Genomic DNA, 20521 nt, shown 5'->3' with positions numbered 1-20521 from the left:
TCTAAATGCTGCTTTCCAAACTTTTATGTCCCTTCTTTCAAAATAACCATGAGCAGGCATTATACAGGAAATATTGATACTGTTCCAGTCTTAAGTGACTTGAGCATGAAGCCCCCTTCCCCTAGAATTTTACATATTTTCCCCTTGTTTGAAAACAGTTTTCCAGTGTATTTTCGCACCCATGCGTAGAGCTTTCTATTCTCGTCAGTGTTGCCAGTCAGTCTGTAGTTGAGCTGCAGACTGTTCAACTATTTTTATTTTAACACAGGTGTGGAGAGATATTTTTTTTATGACTTCCCTTCTCTCTCTCGCTGGCAAGCAGTCTGCCTGTCATGTTGCTGGTCACAGTTTTAAACAGCACTTCATTTCATAAGACACTTCTTAATATCTTTAGCATCATGAATTCCGACACATCTTTCTTCCAGCTCCTCCACAAGAAGTACTTTACAGTGAAATCTTGCAAAAGTACCATAATGTCCATATCATTCATCTACCTCCATTTTTAACTCTCTAAGGAGAAAAAAAAAGCCCCCAGTCATTTCTTCGAGATCCGTGGTTTTCAGACTTTCTACCTCCATATCAATCTTTCTTCCAACGAAATTCTCTGCAGAACCCTTGCATGTTGTAAAGGATTCTGGTCAGATTCTCTGGCAGACTTTAATTTCCTACACTCGCCATAGGCTTAGTAAATTGAGATCGTTCCCCAGAAGACACCCAACACTTCCCCAAGTTTGCACATTCTATTTTTTTTTAAAACATACTTTTTATTAATTTTACAGAATACAAAAAAAACAAAAAAAACGGTACATACATAAACACCTTTTCCACCTCCTTCCTACCCACTCACATGGGTCCTCCCCTGCCACAGAAGTATCCCATGTATGTGAACAGTCAGAGATGGTCCATTTTATGCTTGGATTTCTGTCCTCCTCCCCCTCCCCTGACCCCAAAGCCCCCCCCTGCCACCAGGGAGCTCCAGCAAACCAGGGCAGTACGTAGGAGGCCATCCATCCAACCATCTATTGTCATACCAAAAAAAAAAGAAAAATAGAAATAGGAAAAAAGAAAAAAAAAGAAAAGGCAAAAAAAGAGAAAAAAACAATACAAAACAGAAAAAATTTTCTTACATTCATGATTGTAAAGCCATATTTTGTGGGCTTCCCCTCCCACCCCTTCCCCGGTTTTCATCCCTTTTTTATCATCTGCAACAGTTTCTTACTTTAAAAAAAATACACCTTTGTATCTTATACAACTTATAAATCAATTGTTAACATTTTCATCTAATATTCAAATCACTGAAAAATCAAACTCCCATTTTATCTTCCCGTGCCTAATTTTTTCTCCCTCTATAAGCCTCCATATTTTCACATTTTCCAAAATCTATTCACTTTTAAAACTATAACTATTCTCAATTTAACCTTACATCCCCGATTACCAGCTCCACCCCCCCAATCCAGCAAATTCCATAATCAGCAGACCAGTTATAAACCTATTAATCCATCCATATAATCACAACATCACTTTCCCTTCACCCCACCCCCTGTTTACAGTCTTTTGCCATCCAGGCCACCATACAGGACCCCTGAATTTCTTCTCTTCTCTGCATATTTTTTCCTTCTTCCCTGTGGGCGTTCTGGAGTTCCAATAATACCAATCGTGCCCCCCTCAAAAGCGGGGCACTCCATCCAACTTTTTGTAGAGTAAAGTCATCATTTTTTTCGTGGTGTGCTTCATTTTGTGTTGAATCATCACAGTCCTCATCTTCATCTTTTCCTTCCAAATCACAGTCATCATCATTGTCATTCTCGCATTCATCTTTTTCAGTGTCAAAAGCTTCATCCCCTAAAAAATCATATTCTGCCATCACCATCTGAAATTTTTGCTGTAACTCTTGCCGTCGTGTCTCCTCTTGACATAGCTCTATTCTTGTTTCCCACATTAAGGTCAAAACAGACCGCTGGAACTCAGGGGAACACTTTTTTGTTGACATAATTCAATCCTGCCAAGGTCAAAACTTGTCACGTGGGGTGGAATATGATCACAGTTTATTTTCTCGACTCCATTTTAACAAGCTGGCTGCATTCTTCAAGTCTTATTAACAATAAAGTTCGAACTCACATTTCACAAACATTTAAACCAAAAAAAGAAGTTCCACAAAGTCCAGAAATACAAAGTGAAGTAAAAATTGACTCATAAATCCTGATCAACTCACTGGGTTGTCTGGGCTGCCGGTTCCCGAGGAAAAGAAAGATTTTTCTCAGTCTTTACCTCTTGCTGCAGGGCAGTCATAAACCACAGTCTCTCTCCCCTTTTCACCCTGCATCAAAGGGGAGATTCTCTTTGATGCCTTTGAGGGATCCTTTTGAATTGCAAATCTTCTGTTTATGGCTTCGGGTTTCTATTTACTGTCTCTTTTGTTGCCGTGGGGGGGGGTGGCTTCCTCTTTTCTCCCCTCTCTCCCAGATCCAAATTGTTTTATAATCCAAATCGTGAGGTTACTTACAGTCTTTTCCAATCGTTTTATTTTCGGAAGAATCCAGCGCTCTCCGCCTTCGGCTTGAAGCTTCTCCCTGCTAGAATAACGTTGCCGCTCAAAATGGCCCCCGCGACTTCTACCGTCCTCGCTCCGGAGCTCTTATTAGAGCTAACCGAAGAGTTGGGGAGTCCGGATTGGGGCTGTGCCGAGCAAATTGCCCCCGGGACGCCCTTCCCGAGGTTCTAAGGGGCGCAGCGTCGCTCTCGCTGCCCTCCCCACTCCTAGCAGGGACGGGCCGTCTCGGAGACGAGACGAAACCCCGCCGATCGGCGCTGGCGCTGAACCCGGAAGCCCCAAGTTAGCACATTCTAGAAGATGATCCACCAGGACCATTTCTGAGGAACCCCAGTGACCTTTCAGGGTGCCCTGTGATACCTAATCACAATTTAGAAGTCACCGTTCCATATTTTATTTAGTGAATTATCCCACTCAAGATTGGGGATTTCATTGGCAGGAGATGGAAGGGTCCATGTCTCATGTATCCTGATTTCCTTCAGCTGTAAGAGGTTCATCTTTGTTGACAAACTTTGATGAGAAGTTTAAAATATTTCCTGTGTACTGAATAACCTTTCAAGTAGAGTATTTGGGCTTAAATATCCAATATATTTTTGTCAGGTTTTCTGACAGAGTCTAAAACTCAAATTCTTCTAAACAATTTAAGTGTGATATGCCTCAAGCTACTATGTCCCAGAGTACACAAAAGTATAGTTTTATGCCTACACATTAAACCCACGAACTAATGTATTTTGACTCCTTGAATTTCCCCTATAGGCAGAGATATGTCAGATCATTTAACCAAATTAAGTGTGTTAGACAGAACTGGTGGCAAAACCCCAAAGTCAAATGGTTTTAATGCTACAATAATGGCATTTGCTTCAAAGCTAATTTCAAAATAATTTATGTGAAGACTGAGATATGTGAGTAAGTCTTAATATTACAAAATGTAGACCAGGGGTCAGCAACCTTTTTCAGCCATGGGCCGGTCCACCGTCCTTCAGACGATGTGGTGGACCGGACTATATTTGGGGTGGGTGGGTGAATGAATTCCTATGCCCCACAAAAAACCCAGAGATGCATTTTAAATAAAAGCACACATTCTACTCATGTAAAAACATGCTGATTTCCAGACCGTTCGCGGGCCGGATTGAGAAGGCGATTGGGCCACATCCGGCCCCCGGGCCTTAGTTTGCCTACCCCTGATGTAGACAGTCATCAGAAACTCCAAGTCAGGCCCAACCTAACTCTTATAAGGTAGGAGACCCCACCTCTGCTATTCTTCAAGGCATTAAATATGGGCAAGAACATATTATGAAATAATCAGCTATTATGTCCTACCATGATTCCACAAAATAAAATAATTTTTTTTCTTCCAGTAGCACCTTAGAGACCAGCTAAGTTTGTCATTGGTCAATGACAAACAGAAGGTGTCCAGACTTCTGTTTCAGTCTGTATCCGAAGAAGTGTGCATGCACACGAAAGCTCACACCAATGACAAACTTAGTCTCTAAGGTGCTACTGGAAGAAAAAAAAATTTTTTTTTGTTTTGTTTCGACTACGGCAGACCAACGGCTACCTACCTGTAACATGATTCCACAGTTACTGTATAATTTTTCAACATGCTGTGGGTGGTATTCCACGCTAATTCTACTCAGAGTTGAGCCATAGGAGTTTTAATGAACATGATTAACTTAGGTTTGTTAATTTCAGTGGCTCTGTTCTGAGCAGGACTTAGTTGAATACAGTCCTGTGTGTCCCTTTCTTATACAGGGCAGATTGGCCCTGGTGGTCAGAAGAAATTGGTATGATTTCTCTTTCCATTTTGACAACCATTTCTTCTTCACGGTAAGAAAAAGCAGGCATACCCCACTGGGCCAGTTATACCAGTGAGCAAACGAAGCATGGGTTTGGGGCCTCAACAGTTTTGAAGGTTAAGGGGTGATATGATAACCATGTTCAAATATATAAAAGGATGTCATATAGAGGAGGGAGAAAGGTTGTTTTCTGCTGCTCCAGAGAAGCGGACACGGAGCAACGGATTCAAACTACAAGAAAGAAAATTCCACCTAAACATTAGGAAGAACTTCCTGACAGTAAGAGCTGTTCGGCAGTGGAATTTGCTGCCAAGGAGTGTGGTGGAGTCTCCTTCTTTGGAGGTCTTTAAGCAGAGGCTAGACAGCCATCTGTCAGGAATGCTTTGATGGTGTTTCCTGCTTGGCAGGGGGTTGGACTGGATGGCCCTTGTGGTCTCTTCCAACTCTATGATTCTATGATTCTATGAAGGAAAACAAGGAAAACAGGTATGGGTCAAAGGCCCAGATAAAGGCACTTGAGGCAAGTATTATAGTAGGGAAGGTTACATTCCAAAGGTTGCAATTGAAGCACCAAAGAGCCAAAAGCCAAGGATGTCGACCACAATGGGCAGGTGAGCAGGCACCTGGGCTCCACAAGGTAAAAGGGCAGGCACCTGCTTTGGGTTCTTAGCTGCTCAGACTGCATAACCAAATTAAAGGCAGCTGCTATATTAGACCACCATGACCCCTAAAGGTAAAGGTAAAGGGACCCCTGACCATCAGGTCCAGTCGTGACCGACTCTGGAGTTGCAGCGCTCATCTCGCTCTATTGGCCAAGGGAGCCGGTGTATAGCTTCCAGGTCATGTGGCCAGCATGACAAAGCCGCTTCTGGCAATCCAGAGCAGCACATGGAAACGCCGTTTACCTTCCCGCTGTAGCGGTTCCTATTTATCTACTTGCACTTTGAGGTGCTTTCGAACTGCTAGGTTGGCAGGAGCTGGGACCAAGCAACGGGAGCTCACCCTGTCACAGGGATTTGAACCGCCAACCTTCTGATCAGCAAGCCCTAGGCTCTGTGGTTTAATCCACAGTGCCACCATGACCCCTACTGCCCCCTTAATTACTTAATCCAGCTGGGGTGCAGAGCTGCAGTACACCTTCCAACTTTTACAGGGTGGTGCTGTGAAGGATCAAGGTGCTGTGTGTTAAACCACTGTGCCGCTTGGGCTTGTCGATCGAAAGGTTGGCAGTTCGAATCCCCGCAACGGGGTGAGCTCCCATTGCTCGGTCCCAGCTCCTGCCAACCTAGAAGTTCGAAAGCACATCAAAGTGCAAGTAGATAAATAGGTACCACTCCGGTGGGAAGGTAAAGGCCGTTTCCTTGCACTACTCTGGTTTCGGTGTTCCGTTGCACCAGAAGCAGCTTAGGCATGCTGGCCACATGACCCAGAAAAACTATGGACAAACGCTGGCTCCCTCAGCCAGTAAAGTGAGTGCCGCAACCCCAGAGTTGTCCGTGACTGGATTTATCTGTCAGGGGTCCTTTACCTTTACCTTTACCTTTACCAGCATATATCCCTGAAATAAAATAAAAACTTATTGGGTGCATATTTTTTAATGAAACATCGAACATGGTGTACACTTTAAGAACAAATGCTTCATCTTTATATTTCATGTCTACTTTCTAGGGCTTCTAGTTCATTTTGCTTTAATGTTTGCTTCCTAATAGTTTGCACCTGGTAAAATCTCAGTATGTACAATACGATGTATTATAGGAGTGCTGTTCTGTAACTAAATTGAGAACTTGGCAGTTTTCCCATCCTTCAGGTAAAAAGGGGGCGTGGGATAATAATGGCTCTTCTTGATCCACCTCAGACTGTGAAGTATTAAACAAGCCATGACTAAGAAAACACATTTCCTCTCCTCTTCATTTCTTTGCGAGTGCTCATTTTTCTCAGAGGTCCACACGAGGAGAAAGGGAGTTACTCATTTGAACAGGCATTTGTTTGGAAGTTGAGACCAGGAAAAGCAACTAAAAGCCAAGGCTGGAAGCAATCATAAAAGTGCGTCCTGCAACTTAGCACTGAACAGCACATTGCACACAAATGGGGGTAACTAAACCCCACTGGGCATTTCTTGCTATGGGATTCTATCCCACTCTTCTGCCAGGAAGTTCTGGCCAACATACATGAGCCCATGCATGTTATCTTTTAAACAAACCCTGCAAGGTGAGTTAGGCTGAGAGAGAGAGATTGGTGCAAGTGGCTCTCTCTCATTCAACACTCTTTCCAGCTTTTTGCCTGGGCCCCTCCAGATGTTTTGAACTCCCACAGCCAAACAGACTGGGGCTGAAGGGAGCTGTAGTTCAAAACATCCGAAGGGCACCATGTTGAGAAAGGCTGCTCTAGCCTTTGCCCCACATAGGCTCTAACCACTATGCTGCATCTTCACACTGAGTCTTGTCTTATACCGGTACTATATTGAAAGCTGAACTTTTATTTAACTACTTGCGTAAAATATGTTTGTTCTTGCCCAGTCATCTTCCATAGCTGAGATTTAATTAAGATTTTGGAATTCCTTTACTTAACTGTGCGAAAACAAATACTTTCCCAGCTAATATATACAGTGGTACCTCGGGTTACAGACGCTTCAGGTTACAGACGCTTCAGGTTACAGACTCGGCTAACCCAGAAATAGTACCTCGGGTTCAGAACTTTGCTTCAGGATGAGAACAGAAATCGTGCTCCGGTGGTAGCAGGAGGCCCCATTAGCTAAAGTGGTACCTCAGGTTAAGAACAGTTTCAGGTTAAGAATGGACCTCCAGAACGAATTAAGTTCTTTACCCAAGGTACCACTGTATGTTCCTTGCTCTGCAAACCAGATGTTTTTACCCATACAGTGGAACCTCGGTTTATGAACACCTCGGTTTATGAATTTTCGGTTTATGAACGCCGCGGACCCATCTGGAATGGATTAATTCACTTTCCATTACTTTTAATGGGAAAGTTCGCTTCAGTTTATGAACGCTTCAGTTTATGAACAGACTTCCAGAACCAATTACACCCATGCTTCGGGTTAAGTACGCTTCAGGTTGAGTACTCCGCGGACCCGTCTGGAACGGATTAATCCACTTTCCATTACTTTCAATGGGAAAGTTCGCTTCAGTTTATGAACGCTTCAGTTTATGAACAGACTTCCGGAACCAATTACACCCATGTTTCAGTTTATGAACGCTTCAGTTTAAGTACTCTGCGGACCCGTCTGGAACGGATTAATCCACTTTCCATTACTTTCAATGGAAAAGTTCACTTCAGTTTATGAACGGTTACTCCGCGGACCGTCTGGAACGGATTAATCCACTTTCCATTACTTTCAATGGAAAAGTTCACTTCAGTTTATGAACGCTTCAGTTTATGAACAGACTTCCGGAACCAATTGTGTTCATAAACCGAGGTACCACTGTATATACTATAGGAGTGTTTTGGTACATGTCAGCTTTCCTTTATATTTGTTTGCTACTTTTAGACCTCTCCATTTAAAACATGCTCAAGGTGGCTTTCTGTGTGTGCATTTGTCACTACACTGAGGAAGGGAAAGGGGATCCCACTGAGGGGCATAGCCATGATTGGTACATACCAGGACAAGCGGACGAGGGGAAAGGGGAGGTTGGGGACCTAGGAGGTCTCCCAGGGACACCAGAGGACACCAAAGGGCCAGCTTCCACTTCCCAGGAACCAGGGCAAGTGGACGCATCACCAGAACCAGAGGTGCTGCCTCCGTCTCTGCGGACTCAGGTTAATACGCCATCTTCTGATCCAGAAGCCCTTCTCCATAATCCTTAATGCGTGAGAACTTTCTGTAGTTAGTCAGTGATGTGAGGAATGTTCAGTGATTTCTTTTCGTTTATTCTGCATATGTTCCAGGGTTCAGTTGTGGCATTGAAAAGAAACAGCTGAGCCAGGGAAGAGCCCTCGCGCAGATTTAATCCCGCCTATGGGAACACCCAAATTATTTTAATTCGTAGACATTCTTAGGAAAATTTCTTACATTAACACAAGTCCCTAGAGGTTCAAATAATCAGGAAATTCAAGATAACTGTGGTTCAGAAGTATTTGCTTCAATTTCTGTGTTCTGGATAGCGAGTGATAAACTTAACTTTTGACATAATATAACACAGGAGACTTGCAGTCTCCTCCACCTCTGCTTCCCTAACCCTTCCCATGAGCAGGGTCTACTTGTACAGCCGTGCAAGCTGGCAACATATTTGGGGGCTTATATGGGTGCAACCTAGGTAAAGGTGAGGGTAAAGGACCCTCGGACGGTTAAGTCCAGTCAAAGGCGACTATGGGGCCCGGCACTTATCACGCTTTTCAGGCCGAGGGAGACGGCGTTTGTTTTCAGACAGCTTTCCGGGTCACGTGACCAGCATGACTAAACTGCTTCTGGTGCAACGGGACACTGATGGAAGCCAGAGCGCACACAGAAACGCCGTTTACCTTCCCATTGCAGTGGTACCTATTTATCTACGTACTTGCACTGGTGTGCTTTCGAACTGCTAGGTTGGCAGAAGCTGGAGCAGAGCAACGGGAGCTCACCCCTTCACGGGGATTCGAACCACTGACCTTCCAATCAGCAAGCCTAAGAGACTCAGTGGTTTAGACCACAGTGCCACCTACTCCCCTGTGCAACCTAGATGCTGGGGCCATGATTGATGTTGGGAAAGTATAGTCCATTGTTGTTGTTGTTGTTGTTGTTTATTATACCCTGTCCATGTGGCTGGGGTGCCCCAGCCACTCTGCGCGGCTTCCAACATATATCAAAACATAATAAAACATCAAACAATAAAACTTCCCAATACAGGGCTGCCTTCAGATGCCTTCTGAAATTTGTATAGCTATTTATCTTCTTGACATCTGATGGGATCTGATTTAGTCATCCTTACAAAATGTCAGCATACCATGGGATTTTAGATGGCACTTTAAAAAAATTCCTTCCAGCAGCACCTTAGAGACCAACTAAGTTTGTCATGGGGTCACGAAGAGTCGGACTCGACTAAACAACTAAACAACAACAGGTTTGTCATTGGTATGAGCTTTCATGTGCATGCACACCTCTACAGATACACTCATCTAGTGCAAAACATCTTGTCGAGTGGTTTCCAATGCTTTTGCCATAAATCAACACGTGCCGATTTAGGTATGTGATAGTTCCGCTTCAGTCACAATAAATGGTTTCATCATTTCAGCCAGGCATCCCCAAACTTCGGCCCTCCAGATGTTTTGGACTACAATTCCCATCATCCCTGACCACTGGTCCTGTTAGCTAGGGATCATGGGAGTTGTAGGCCAAAACATCTACAGGAGGGCTGTAGTTTGGGGATGTCTGATTTCAGCAAAGATGTTGCTAATTGGATTTCTGTCTTTGAAAAGTTGGGTGCTACTGATTCCTTCATTCATTTGGCTGACAAGTTCCTCTGATCATCATGTATCTTGATGGTGTTTCCCATGCTTGGACACGTTAGCTTAGAAGTCTTTTGCTGGTTGGCTAGTAGACTTTGTAGCTGATAAGTTATTGCTGTGTCTCATCTATGCACTACGATCCTTCCGATAAGGATCTTGCATAAATAAACATTTTTTTGCTGTAAGATCCCAGAATTCTTTGCAGTAACTACGGTCCTAAGTGATACAGGGTAGCATTTGACATAAATTGGCATAAAAACCTTCTACAAACTCAGAAGCAAGTGAGTCATATATGTAGAGGGGGACATGATTGACTGGGAAGTCTATATCAGGAAGTAGCTATCCTGGAAATTCTTTAGATCAAGTGACCTCAGTAGTAGTTTTGAAGCCTAGGAAGGAGACTTCAAGGAGCAACGGACAACCTGTGAGTAGGAATCCTACTGAGAGCCTGGGGAGTTTTAGGGTCTGTGTAGACTACAGGTGAAGTATTGTGTTGAATTATACTTTTCAGAAGACCCTCAAAGAGCTTAGTGCAAAAAGATAGCTACAGTTTTTAAAGCTTTGTAGCTGTTTTCCAACTCACGTAATAAATGCTTAGGCACGGCATGTTTGGCTACCTTTATCTAAGCTCTTTCAACGAATATTTTTGAGCCTACAGAGGCATAACATACAGAGAGCACAATTTTCTAGAACTGAATTACATTATGAACCGCAGTGGAAGCAGTTTGAATGCACACTTGGTGCGCTCTGAAGTATTTGTTTTCAGAGGAGTGAAGGTGTCTTCAAATCACTTCCACAACTCTTAAAATGTTTCATCTGTGTTTATTTCTACATGATCTACATAAGATATGTAACAAATTTTCTTTATGGAATTTCTCCATATGACACAATCTCAGTACTGTATACAATCTCAGGAAGATTGAAGCTTGAGTGACAGGAGAAGATTCTGAAAGAAAAGTCTGCCACCTCCTGGCCAACAGAAAATGGAAAAACAGACAGAACATAAATGATTCCTAATTGATGGGGATTTAGTTCCACCCCTTTTTGAAAATCATATTTATTTCATAAAATTTATTCATCTCTTGATTGTAAAACAACAACAACAACAACCTCAAAGTGGTTTACAAAAAAGGTAAAACGATAAAATCAAGAAAAGTTTACAACTCTACTTAAAAACATACAAAAAATTACACTACTAAAACAGATTTAAATTGCCTCCACCTTCTAAGCATCTGGGTAGGCTTATCTAAACAAGAATGTTTTAGCAGGTGCCAGAAAAAGTGCAGCGAAGGTGTCTGCTCAATCTCAATAGGCAGGGAGTTCCAAAGTTCCACTACCAAACAGTTATCAGAAGGAAGATACACAGTTCAGTTTCAAAATCCCCACCATACTTGTTAGTGACTTAATCATTAACGCCACTGAAATATTAGTGATTAAGGTAATTAATTAATATAATTCATGTTACCTAAAGAAGGTTAAAAGTATTTGGAGACCTGATCTGATCATTACAAAAGTTTGAAAAAATAGGTGGAATACATGTATTGGGGGGGGGAGGCATTGGAAAAAGGCAGTGGTTAATGATAATTTCTTGCAGAAATTTGGCAAGAGTTGGAGTTTCATTGAACTGTCAATCAAATTTTACAAAAAACTGCTGTTCTTAGGCAATGGATGGCCTTGATAAGCCTTTGTTGTTCATAGGAACATGGCAATGTTAAAATGATGGAGTGCTTGAGGTTTATGAAAATGATGAAATCCTATGGATTTCACAGTTCACAGTTTATAAATGCACCTCTGGAACTAATACATGGATCAGAATGTAATTATTATTCAGATTCCACACTTAATCCATTTTTTGTGATAGAGTTCTTGGCTCGGATAATAATTTTTAAGCATACTGGGGTACATGGGTGCAGAGGCGTAGCGTGGGGGGCCATGGCCCTGGGTGCAATTTTGGCTCCTTCATCGGAGCCTTGGCTGTGGCGCTTGTGCCTGGTGCAGCTCCACTCCTGGGTCAGGCCTGACCCGGGGGAGGAGAGCAGGCGCACCTTGCGCCCAGATGCAGCAACTCTGCTGCTGGGTCGGGTCTGACCCAATGGCGGAGAGCAGCTCTCCTCGGCCGAGGCGAAGTGCACCTGGCCCCAGCCGCTTCACCTCTGCCTCCAGGTCAGGCCTGGAGGAGAGTGGGTGGCAGCTGTACCGCCCATCTCCCACCCTGAACTGGCATGCGGAGGGTGCCCTCTGCGCCCCAGCCCACTCGGGCATACTCTGCATGCCTGTCCCGAGCAGCGGGGGCATACGCTCTGTCACTGCATGTGCGAAGAAACATAATGCTGCCATAAATGAGTAAAATTCTCTCTTTTTGTCCTTAGGTTGGTTCACAAAAGAAATCCATTGCCCCATTCATCATGGATACTTTCTAGTCTTATTTAAATGCTGTTATGCCTGGCTAGGGGGGACCCAGGTGGCACTGTGGGTTAAACCACTGAGCCTAGGGCTTGCTGACCACAAGGTCGGCGGTTCGAATCCCTGTGACGGGGTGAGCTCCCATTGCTCGGTCCCTGCTCCTGCCAACCTAGCAGTTCGAAAGCACCTCAAAGTGCAAGTAGATAAATAGGAACCGCTACAGCGGGAAGGTAAACGGCATTTCCGTGTGCTGCTCTGGTTTGCCAGAAGCGGCTTTGTCATGCTGGCCACATGGCCTGGAAGCTGTACGCCGGCTCCCTCGGCCAATAATGCGAGATGAGCGCGCAACCCCAGAGTCGGTCACGACTGGACCTAATGGCCAGGGGTCCCTTTACCTTTTTATGCCTGGCTAGAACAGTTTGAATATTATTAACATCTTTTATGTACAGAATTAGGCACTTGAGAAATTATCTCTTTTGATTTATCCCCCTTTTGACTACATTTTGCATATTTATTTCCCCACATTAAGATAAACCACACCTGTCTGCAACCAGTCCTCTTTCCTTCAGGTATTTTCTGTTTCCAACTAAAGGCACTCATGGTTGGCTTTAAAAGAGGATTGGAAATATCCAGGTAGGATAAGCCCATCAGTGGCTCCTGGCCACAGTGGCTCTGCTCTGTCTCCATAGTCAGAGGTGGTAGTGCTTTTGAATCCCAGTTGCTGGGAGCCACAGGAGGAGAGAGTGCTCTTGCCCCCAGAGCCTACTTGTGGGTTTCCCATGGGGACATCTGGCTGGCCACCGTGAGAAGAGGATGCTGGACTACATGGGCCATTGGCCTGACCTGGCAGACTTTTCTTAGGTTCTCACGTTCTTTCTAATATGTGTTGAATTAGACTTTGGCTTTGATAGTTCTCACTCATGATTCAAAAATGTGCCACTGTGTTTTAAAGGAAGGGTAGGGTTTTTATCATAAAGTATTATTATTATTGTTTTTTTTAAAAAATATATTTTTATTAATTTTCCAATTAAAACCAATTATATCACATTCGTTATTTCAAATTATACACATATATATCAATCAAACCGAATATTATGCCAAATCATCTAAAAAAATTTTTTTTGGGTTCCCATGCTTCAAGAAATTGGGGATTCCTCGCAACCGTCCACTGCCGTCTTTTTTCTAAAGTTCAAATCGTCTCTCCAAGTTCATAATAATCCGAATCTTTCCCTTATAATCACATAGATGTTTTCCACTTTCAACCGATTGTTTCCCAGCTGCTGAGATAAATATCAAACAAGGTTTCACAAATGTTCTTTCTCCTGTGTGGGTTAATCAGTCCAGCCTCCCCATAAATCTTCTTGGTCTGGAGCTCCCTGTTGCGTCAACACGAAGCAGCGCCATCTTAAAAAAACTCAAAACACTTTCGTTTTCTCTCATAACCGGGTAGATTAACGATCTTTATAAAATTTACAGCTTTTCCAGGCAGAAGACCCAAACATCAAACCATAGACTCTTGGTAAATTAATGGATCTCCTTGCCCTATAGCTGAACTTAGCTTCAGGTCGCTGCTCCAATTCAAAGTGCGTCACAGCTCATAAATCCTCCGAACGCGTCCAGGACTCCTTCCGTCCAACTAGAGGGGGGCTTTTCTCGTTGGCAACTCCACATCTTTAAAAAATATGCTCAGTAACAACAGTTTATAAAGTTCAACTCACACAGTCTTTTGCTTCTCTTTCACTCCAAACAAACCAGGACATCGCGTCTGGGAAGGTACGAAGTAACTCATATGAAGAAAAATAAAAAAGGACTCACTTCCCTTATCGCTCCGTCCCCATCAATCCTTCTTTCAGATGAAATACAGCCTTTGACTCCTCTCCCTCAGCAGCATAAATTTCTCAGCAGTAAACAGCGCTTCTTCCCCTCCTTCTGAAGTATGTCCATAGATTTAAGCCTAATTATCTTCTTTAACCATGGAAATCCCCGCCATGCAGATTAGCGTCCGGGAGTCCTGGCCCTCGTAAGTGCTCAGCCCAAGCTCCCCCCACTCCAAAAACAGTCGGAGTGGGTCTGGGGGCATCGCGGGCCAGCGGCCCCTCTCCGTAACCCCCGGAGAGGGTAGGGGGTTGCCATTTACTCCCCTAGCAACCGCCAAATTCCTTACGAAGGTCAGAGAGATGGAAAACAGGTCCGCCATTCCTGCCGGCGGAAACCGGAACCATAAAGTATTATTATTATTGTAATGCGTGATAACACACATATTTAGGGCTGCCGTCCTGTCCTTGCTGGGTCCCAGCTTGCAGGGGACCTTCCAGATAATCTAGCCTACCATGGGCAAACATCAGCAACGTCCAAGCAGGGCCGGCTCTAGGTAGAGTCCCGGTGGTGCGGGGTGTTAGGGCGCCGGGCCGGTAGGCGGGGCGCTGCGCGGCGAAGCCATGCTGCGCGCTGCGAGGGCAGGGGCGCCGGAACGATCTCCGCCCCTCAGCGCCAGGGCGCCCGACCTGCTCGAGACTGCCCTGCATCCAAGACCACCCTAAGGTCCAATTCCAGGCAACTAGTGGTTCCAGCAAGTGCTCAGGAAAGAGGCAAATCAAGGGCCAGGTAATCAAGCAAGCAAGCTGAGACAAAAGACAAGTCAAGGGGCATCCAACTTTTAAGTGAGCAGAAGGCCAGAATTGCGTATAAGACACAGTAGCAAGGCATTAGAATAATAGAATCCTAGAGTTGGAAGAGACCACAAGGGCCATCCAGTCCAACCCCCCCGCCAAGCAGGAAACACCATCAAAACATTCTTGACATATGCCTGTCAAGCCTTTGCTTAAAGACCTCCGAAGAAGGAGACTCCACCACACTCCTTGGCAGCAAATTCCACTGTCGAACAGCTCTTACTGTCAGGAAGTTCTTCCTAATGTTTAGGTGGAATCTTCTTTCTTGTAGTTTGAATCCATTGCTCCGTGTCCGCTTCTCTGGAGCAGCAGAAAACAAACTTTCACCCACCTCTATATGACATCCTTTTATATATTTGAACATGGCTATCATATCACCCCTTAACCTTCTCTTCTCCAGGCTAAACTGTTCCTCATAAGGCATCGTTTCCAGGCCTTTGACCATTTTGGTTGCCCTCTTCTGGACACGTTCCAGCTTGTCTCTATCCTTCTTGAACTGTGGTGCCCAGAACTGGACACAGTACTCCAGGTGAGGTCTGACCAGAGCAGAACACAGTGGTACTATTACTTCCCTTGATCTAGACGCTATACTCCTATTGATGCAGCTCCTATTGATGCAGCCCAACATTGTTACAGCAGCTTTCCCAGCTTTGCATTTTAAGCCAGAGCTGTCAGAACCACACCTGGGCCCACCTGCAGCCTCTTAGGAGTTTCTTCAGAGACTCCTCCTTGTGAAGAGTGCCCTGCTCCCTCATTACTCCTTAGGAGTCCTCTTCCACAATGAAGGTCTCAGTTTGCCTCTTGAGGGGTTCTGTCACTTGGGGGTTGCTCGTCCTCTGCTTACCTCTCTGGATCCTTGCCAGTCTCCTCTTCAGCTGTTGTTCTCCGCTGTTTCTGGGGGCTCAAGATCACCCCTGACCAGATCCTCATTGGAAGAGGAATCATCTGGAAGGACAGGCATGTGCTGTTTGCAGGCAAGATGGAAGCATACAGTAAGTCCTAAGCTCTTCCTATGCATGAGTTGAGTTGGAAATATAACGAGTTTGATGACAGATTGAAAGACCTGTTTAATTGCAAATTCAGCATGAATCTAAGGGGAAGGTATTCAAGAATGATACTGTCTGCAGAGAAAACCCCTAAATTGCAGGTAGGATTAGTACAGGTCTATATGAACTGTCAGAGGTTAAAAGTGACATTGACAAGTCCTGAAGCAGCAACAAGGCTAGTTGGGCTGGGGGCAACTTAGGGCTACCTAACTTGAAAATTCTTGCCTAATGGAGTAAATGGGAGGGACAGTCCATAAATGCATGAGGATTTGACACAGATTAGAAAACAGACTTATTTGCTGATCTCTACTCATATATCGTTCCCATTCAGATTAAAAGACCTGACCAGCATAGTTTTTTTTCCAGGGTGTGGTGTTTTAAATGTCAAATGACCTTTCATTTGTTGCATTTATTACAAATACTGGCTCTAATAATGTCCTTGGTTCTCTGCCGGAAGCAAATTTTACCTTCGATTTCCAATTTATAGGTAATTTTAACTGAATATACATTATCTTTCGCCCTATAGTTTTGCTTTTTTACAGTTCTATCCTGGTACCATCCATGCCAGGTACCAGAATTTTGTACAATGGTGATAATGAAATTGTACAAAGGTGATATGTTGTGAATAGAGGGATAAATAAGTGTTTTCTGTAATAAGTGAATTAAACACAGACCACGGGGAGTCTTGATTTAGGAAGGCCTATTTATTTTACACTTTGGAAAGGCATAGAACTATCACTTATTATGTGATGAATATTTCACCACAGCAGCTGGCTCTGAGCAAAGTGATGCTATTTTCTTTTTATGCTGCTAAACCTTCCCAGTGAATCACTGTGCTGCAACTGGGAACCAAAGGACTAAAACCTCTGCTTGAAAAAAGGAGCAACATGGCCTGTAATCATTATCACAGCTGGGCATAGGTCAAATACTTATTCATTATTAAGCTAGGTAAAACAATGATCAAAAGCCTTCGGAATACCAGGAGCTGGGGGGAAATAGCAGTGGGCAGGGGGGCATAGAATATCTTTCCTGGTTCTTGTTGGAACCAGAATACTGGGCTATTTGGTCTGATGCAGCAGTTTTACTTTTGTTCTTTTGTGTTCCTTTTTGGTTTAGCAATGTCTCACTAGTGACTAGAAAGTTCATCTTCAGAGAGTCGTACCTCACACGAGTCTCCTTTTCTCTAAGGAATAGAAATTTACTGAACTGAATTTTTGTTCTGTCCATATTCCTTTAACCAGATTTCTAGTATTGTTGGAACACAAGGTGGAGGCCGTTGTCTTCTGCTTGCAGTGAATTGGCAAGCTTATAACATATAATTTTTTGGGTGCTATTGCAGATACCAAAGAGGTGTAACTCATTGAGGGCCATTTTGTATTAAGCTATCCCAGTTTGGGATTTCTGTCGCTCCTGGAATTTTCTAATATTCCTGAAGACCCTTCTTGAAAGTTTTCCTGTCAGAACTACTGTACCTTCCTGGCATACAGTTGCAGGGACGGATCTCAGTAATCTTTTGTAATATGGTGCCCTGTGCGAGAGTAAATATTTGGGCCCCCCAAATGGATCATCTCAATTGTGGGGCCCCTCAGCTGGGCACACTGCCCTAAATCTGGTGCTGGCAGCTATACCTACCAAAATGTTATTAAACATTCAGTTCTGAAGGCCTTTGAAACCAGCCCCTCCAAATTGGGAAAACTAGCGTGCTGCCATTGTTACGAAGAGATTCCAAATAAGGCCCCCAGTTTTGTTTTCATATGCAGAATTTTAGTCTACCATGGGATTACAATCATTCATCTATATGTGTGTACTTCTGGTGCTTCCTTTTCAGTTTCGACCCATGGGTTTATCAGCCCTATGCCAAACCACATTGTGGACCAAATGGGAAGCCTAAATAAAAAGGTAAAGGTAAAGGGACCCCTGACCATTAGGTCCAGTCATGACCGACTCTGGGGTTGCGCGCTCAACTCGCATTATTGGCCGAGGGAGCCAGCGTATAGCTTCCAGGTCATGTGGCCAGCATGATAAAGCCGTTTCTGGTGAACCAGAGCAGCACATGGAAACACCGTTTACCTTCCCGCTGTACCGTTTACCTTCCCGCTGTAGCGGTTCCTATTTATCTACTTGCATTTTGACGTGCTTTCGAACTTGGCAGGTTGGCAGGAGCAACGGGAGCTCACCCCGTCACAGGGATTCAAACCGCTGACCTTCTGATCAGCAAGCCCTAGGCTCAGTGGTTTAACCCACAGCGCCACCTGGTTGTGTTAGAAAAGGAGGCATAAATGTCCTAGGAGGTAAATATGACCCTGTCGAAAGGCCAGGCACATTTCTAAATAAGGACTGTTTTGCTTTGTGTACTAACCTTTTGTGAACTCATTTTTGTGGTTATTATTATTATTATTATTATTTCTGGTGAACCAGAGCAGCACATGGAAACACCGTTTACCTTCCCGCTGTAGCGGTTCCTATTTATCTACTTGCATTTTCTAAATGGGGAGACCTAAATTGGCCAGTGGGATGGAAAGAGTCTGCCTGCCTTCAGCTCTAGCCCAGATTGTATCCTAGAACTTAATGGCAGCCAGTGAGTGTGAAGGCATATCATGCTTTGTATTTCTTGATCACATCCGAGTGTGATGGAATCTTGGGAACGGCTTTTGTATTGATGAGGAATGCTAGAGTTGCTTCCACTTTTCTTTCATTTGAAAGTTTATTTCATCACAAACCCGCGCTCTTCCCCAAAGAGCTCAAATAAAGCATGGTGGGTAATTGGAAAATTGGCTCCTTAGTGAATTGCACTTTTTCTTGTTCCGCTGAAAGCAAATGAACACCCAGCCAGAAAAGTATTAGCACTTGCCAGCAGTTCGCCTACCACTTTCCTTTTCCTTTTTACAAAAGGTGAGAAAAGAAACACAGTTCAGTGACAGGAAGCAACATCAAATACATGTCAAAGTAAACAGTGAACATAATTAGAAATATAATATAAAACACATTTCCTTTTCTTCAAATACACTAGTTAATACTTTACAGAGTCCTGATTCTTTGTGGACTTTGTTAAAGAAAAGAAATCTCTTGGAGCAAATAACTTTCAGCTGGACAGGGAAGTCTAAATTTTCTCCTTCATTTTTCAAAGGTGTCGCTGCTGGAAGAATGGCAGGTATATCTAAAAAGTCTTATTGATTTATATACTGAAATCTTGGTTTAGGAGAGAGTGAAAATAGTAGTTATTTCTAGAAAATGGATTATTCAAATAAGTGAGCATCCTAATCAATTTAATTAAGAAACTGATTTAGGCCAATCAGGAGAACATATAGTACAGTACAACCCTGCAGGTGTGTACTTATTTACTTCCAAGTAAATGTATATAGGATTACAGCCTTAAAATAGTTTAAAAGCTTAATAGTTTAATTCAGCTTTAAGAGGTTTATGCGTAGCATTTCAGTCACCCTGAACTTTTTTTGGATGTGTCCAATATTCATAACTCACTTTGCTTAACATTACTGACACCCAATATATTATTATAACACTAGTGTATTTCAGCCCGTTCAATAAGTGGATGAGAGAGAGAGAGAGAGAGAGAGAGAGAAGTGAGCGGGGCTTCTCCGGGACGCGCTGCCTGCGTGAGCGAAGGGGAAAAGAATCAGCCGTGAGAGGGGCGAAGGGGAAAAGCAGCAGCCGTGAGAGGGGAAAGTTGCGGCTGCGTTCCCCTCCAGTGACTGCCTGAGGTGGTTTGCTGTGGCGGCGGGCGGGCGGTTTGTGTGTGTGTGTGCGAGAGAGAGAGAGAGAGAGAGAAAGAGAAAGAAAGAGAGAGAAGCGCACGGGTCTATCTCGCAGCCTCCTCCTCCTCGCACTGCTGCTTAGAAGCGAGTGGTTGGCGGCCACAGGTAGGTAAACGGTAGGCAGAGGGGTTGGGGCGGGGGGAGAGCGCGTGTGTGCGTTCCAAGTCTCTGGTCCAATCCCTGTGTCCGTGGGGCACATGCGCAGTAGCGCGGAAACGGGACACAGGGAATCTGGACGCAGAGACACAGGGACTTTATTATATAGGATTATCGGCTCTTAACATTATTACATTGGCTCCCAGTACGTTTCCGAGCACAATTCAAAGTGTTGGTACTGACCTTTAAAGCCCTAAACAGCCTCAGTCCAGTATACCTGAAGGAGAGTCTCCACCCCCATCGTCCAACCTGGACCCTGAGTCCAGCTCTGGGGGCCTTCTGGCAGTTCCCTCACTGCGAGATGTGAGGTTACAGGAAACCAGGCACAGGGCCTTCTTAGCAGTGGTGGAATGCTATGTGATTTTTAAAAGACACCTGAAGGCTTTAAGGGAATTTTTTAGTGTTTGATGTTATATTGTGTTTTTACTAGAGTGGCTGGGGCAGATGAGTGGCATGTAAATTAATCATCATCAACTTCAACATATATGCATCATTAGACCAAAGCGAGTAACAATCCTCTCCTTTTTTGTCATGTTCAGGTACAATGTATAGTCTTAATGGAATGACATAGGTGGTCTCAGATAAGATACGAGTTGACCGCACACCCTGTTATAAAACCACTATGTGTGATTTTTTATGGAATTTGCCACCATGGCTTGAAAGAAGACCAGAGCCCAGTGAGCATAAA

General features: G+C 44.0%; 1 protein-coding gene across 2 annotated transcripts in view; it reads left to right on the top strand.

Moving 5' to 3' along the window:
* Window positions 1-20521, top strand: part of SCUBE1 (signal peptide, CUB domain and EGF like domain containing 1) — a 195440-nt gene that overhangs the window by 62929 nt on the left and 111990 nt on the right. The gene's annotated exons all lie outside the window — the stretch shown is intronic.

The sequence above is a fragment of the Zootoca vivipara genome, chromosome 5 (genome assembly GCF_965207765.1).
Source record: "Zootoca vivipara chromosome 5, rZooViv2.hap1.1, whole genome shotgun sequence".
Lineage (NCBI taxonomy): Eukaryota > Metazoa > Chordata > Lepidosauria > Squamata > Lacertidae > Zootoca > Zootoca vivipara.
Note: the sequence above shows the minus strand (reverse complement) of the source record. Positions and strands in the feature narration are given on the sequence as shown.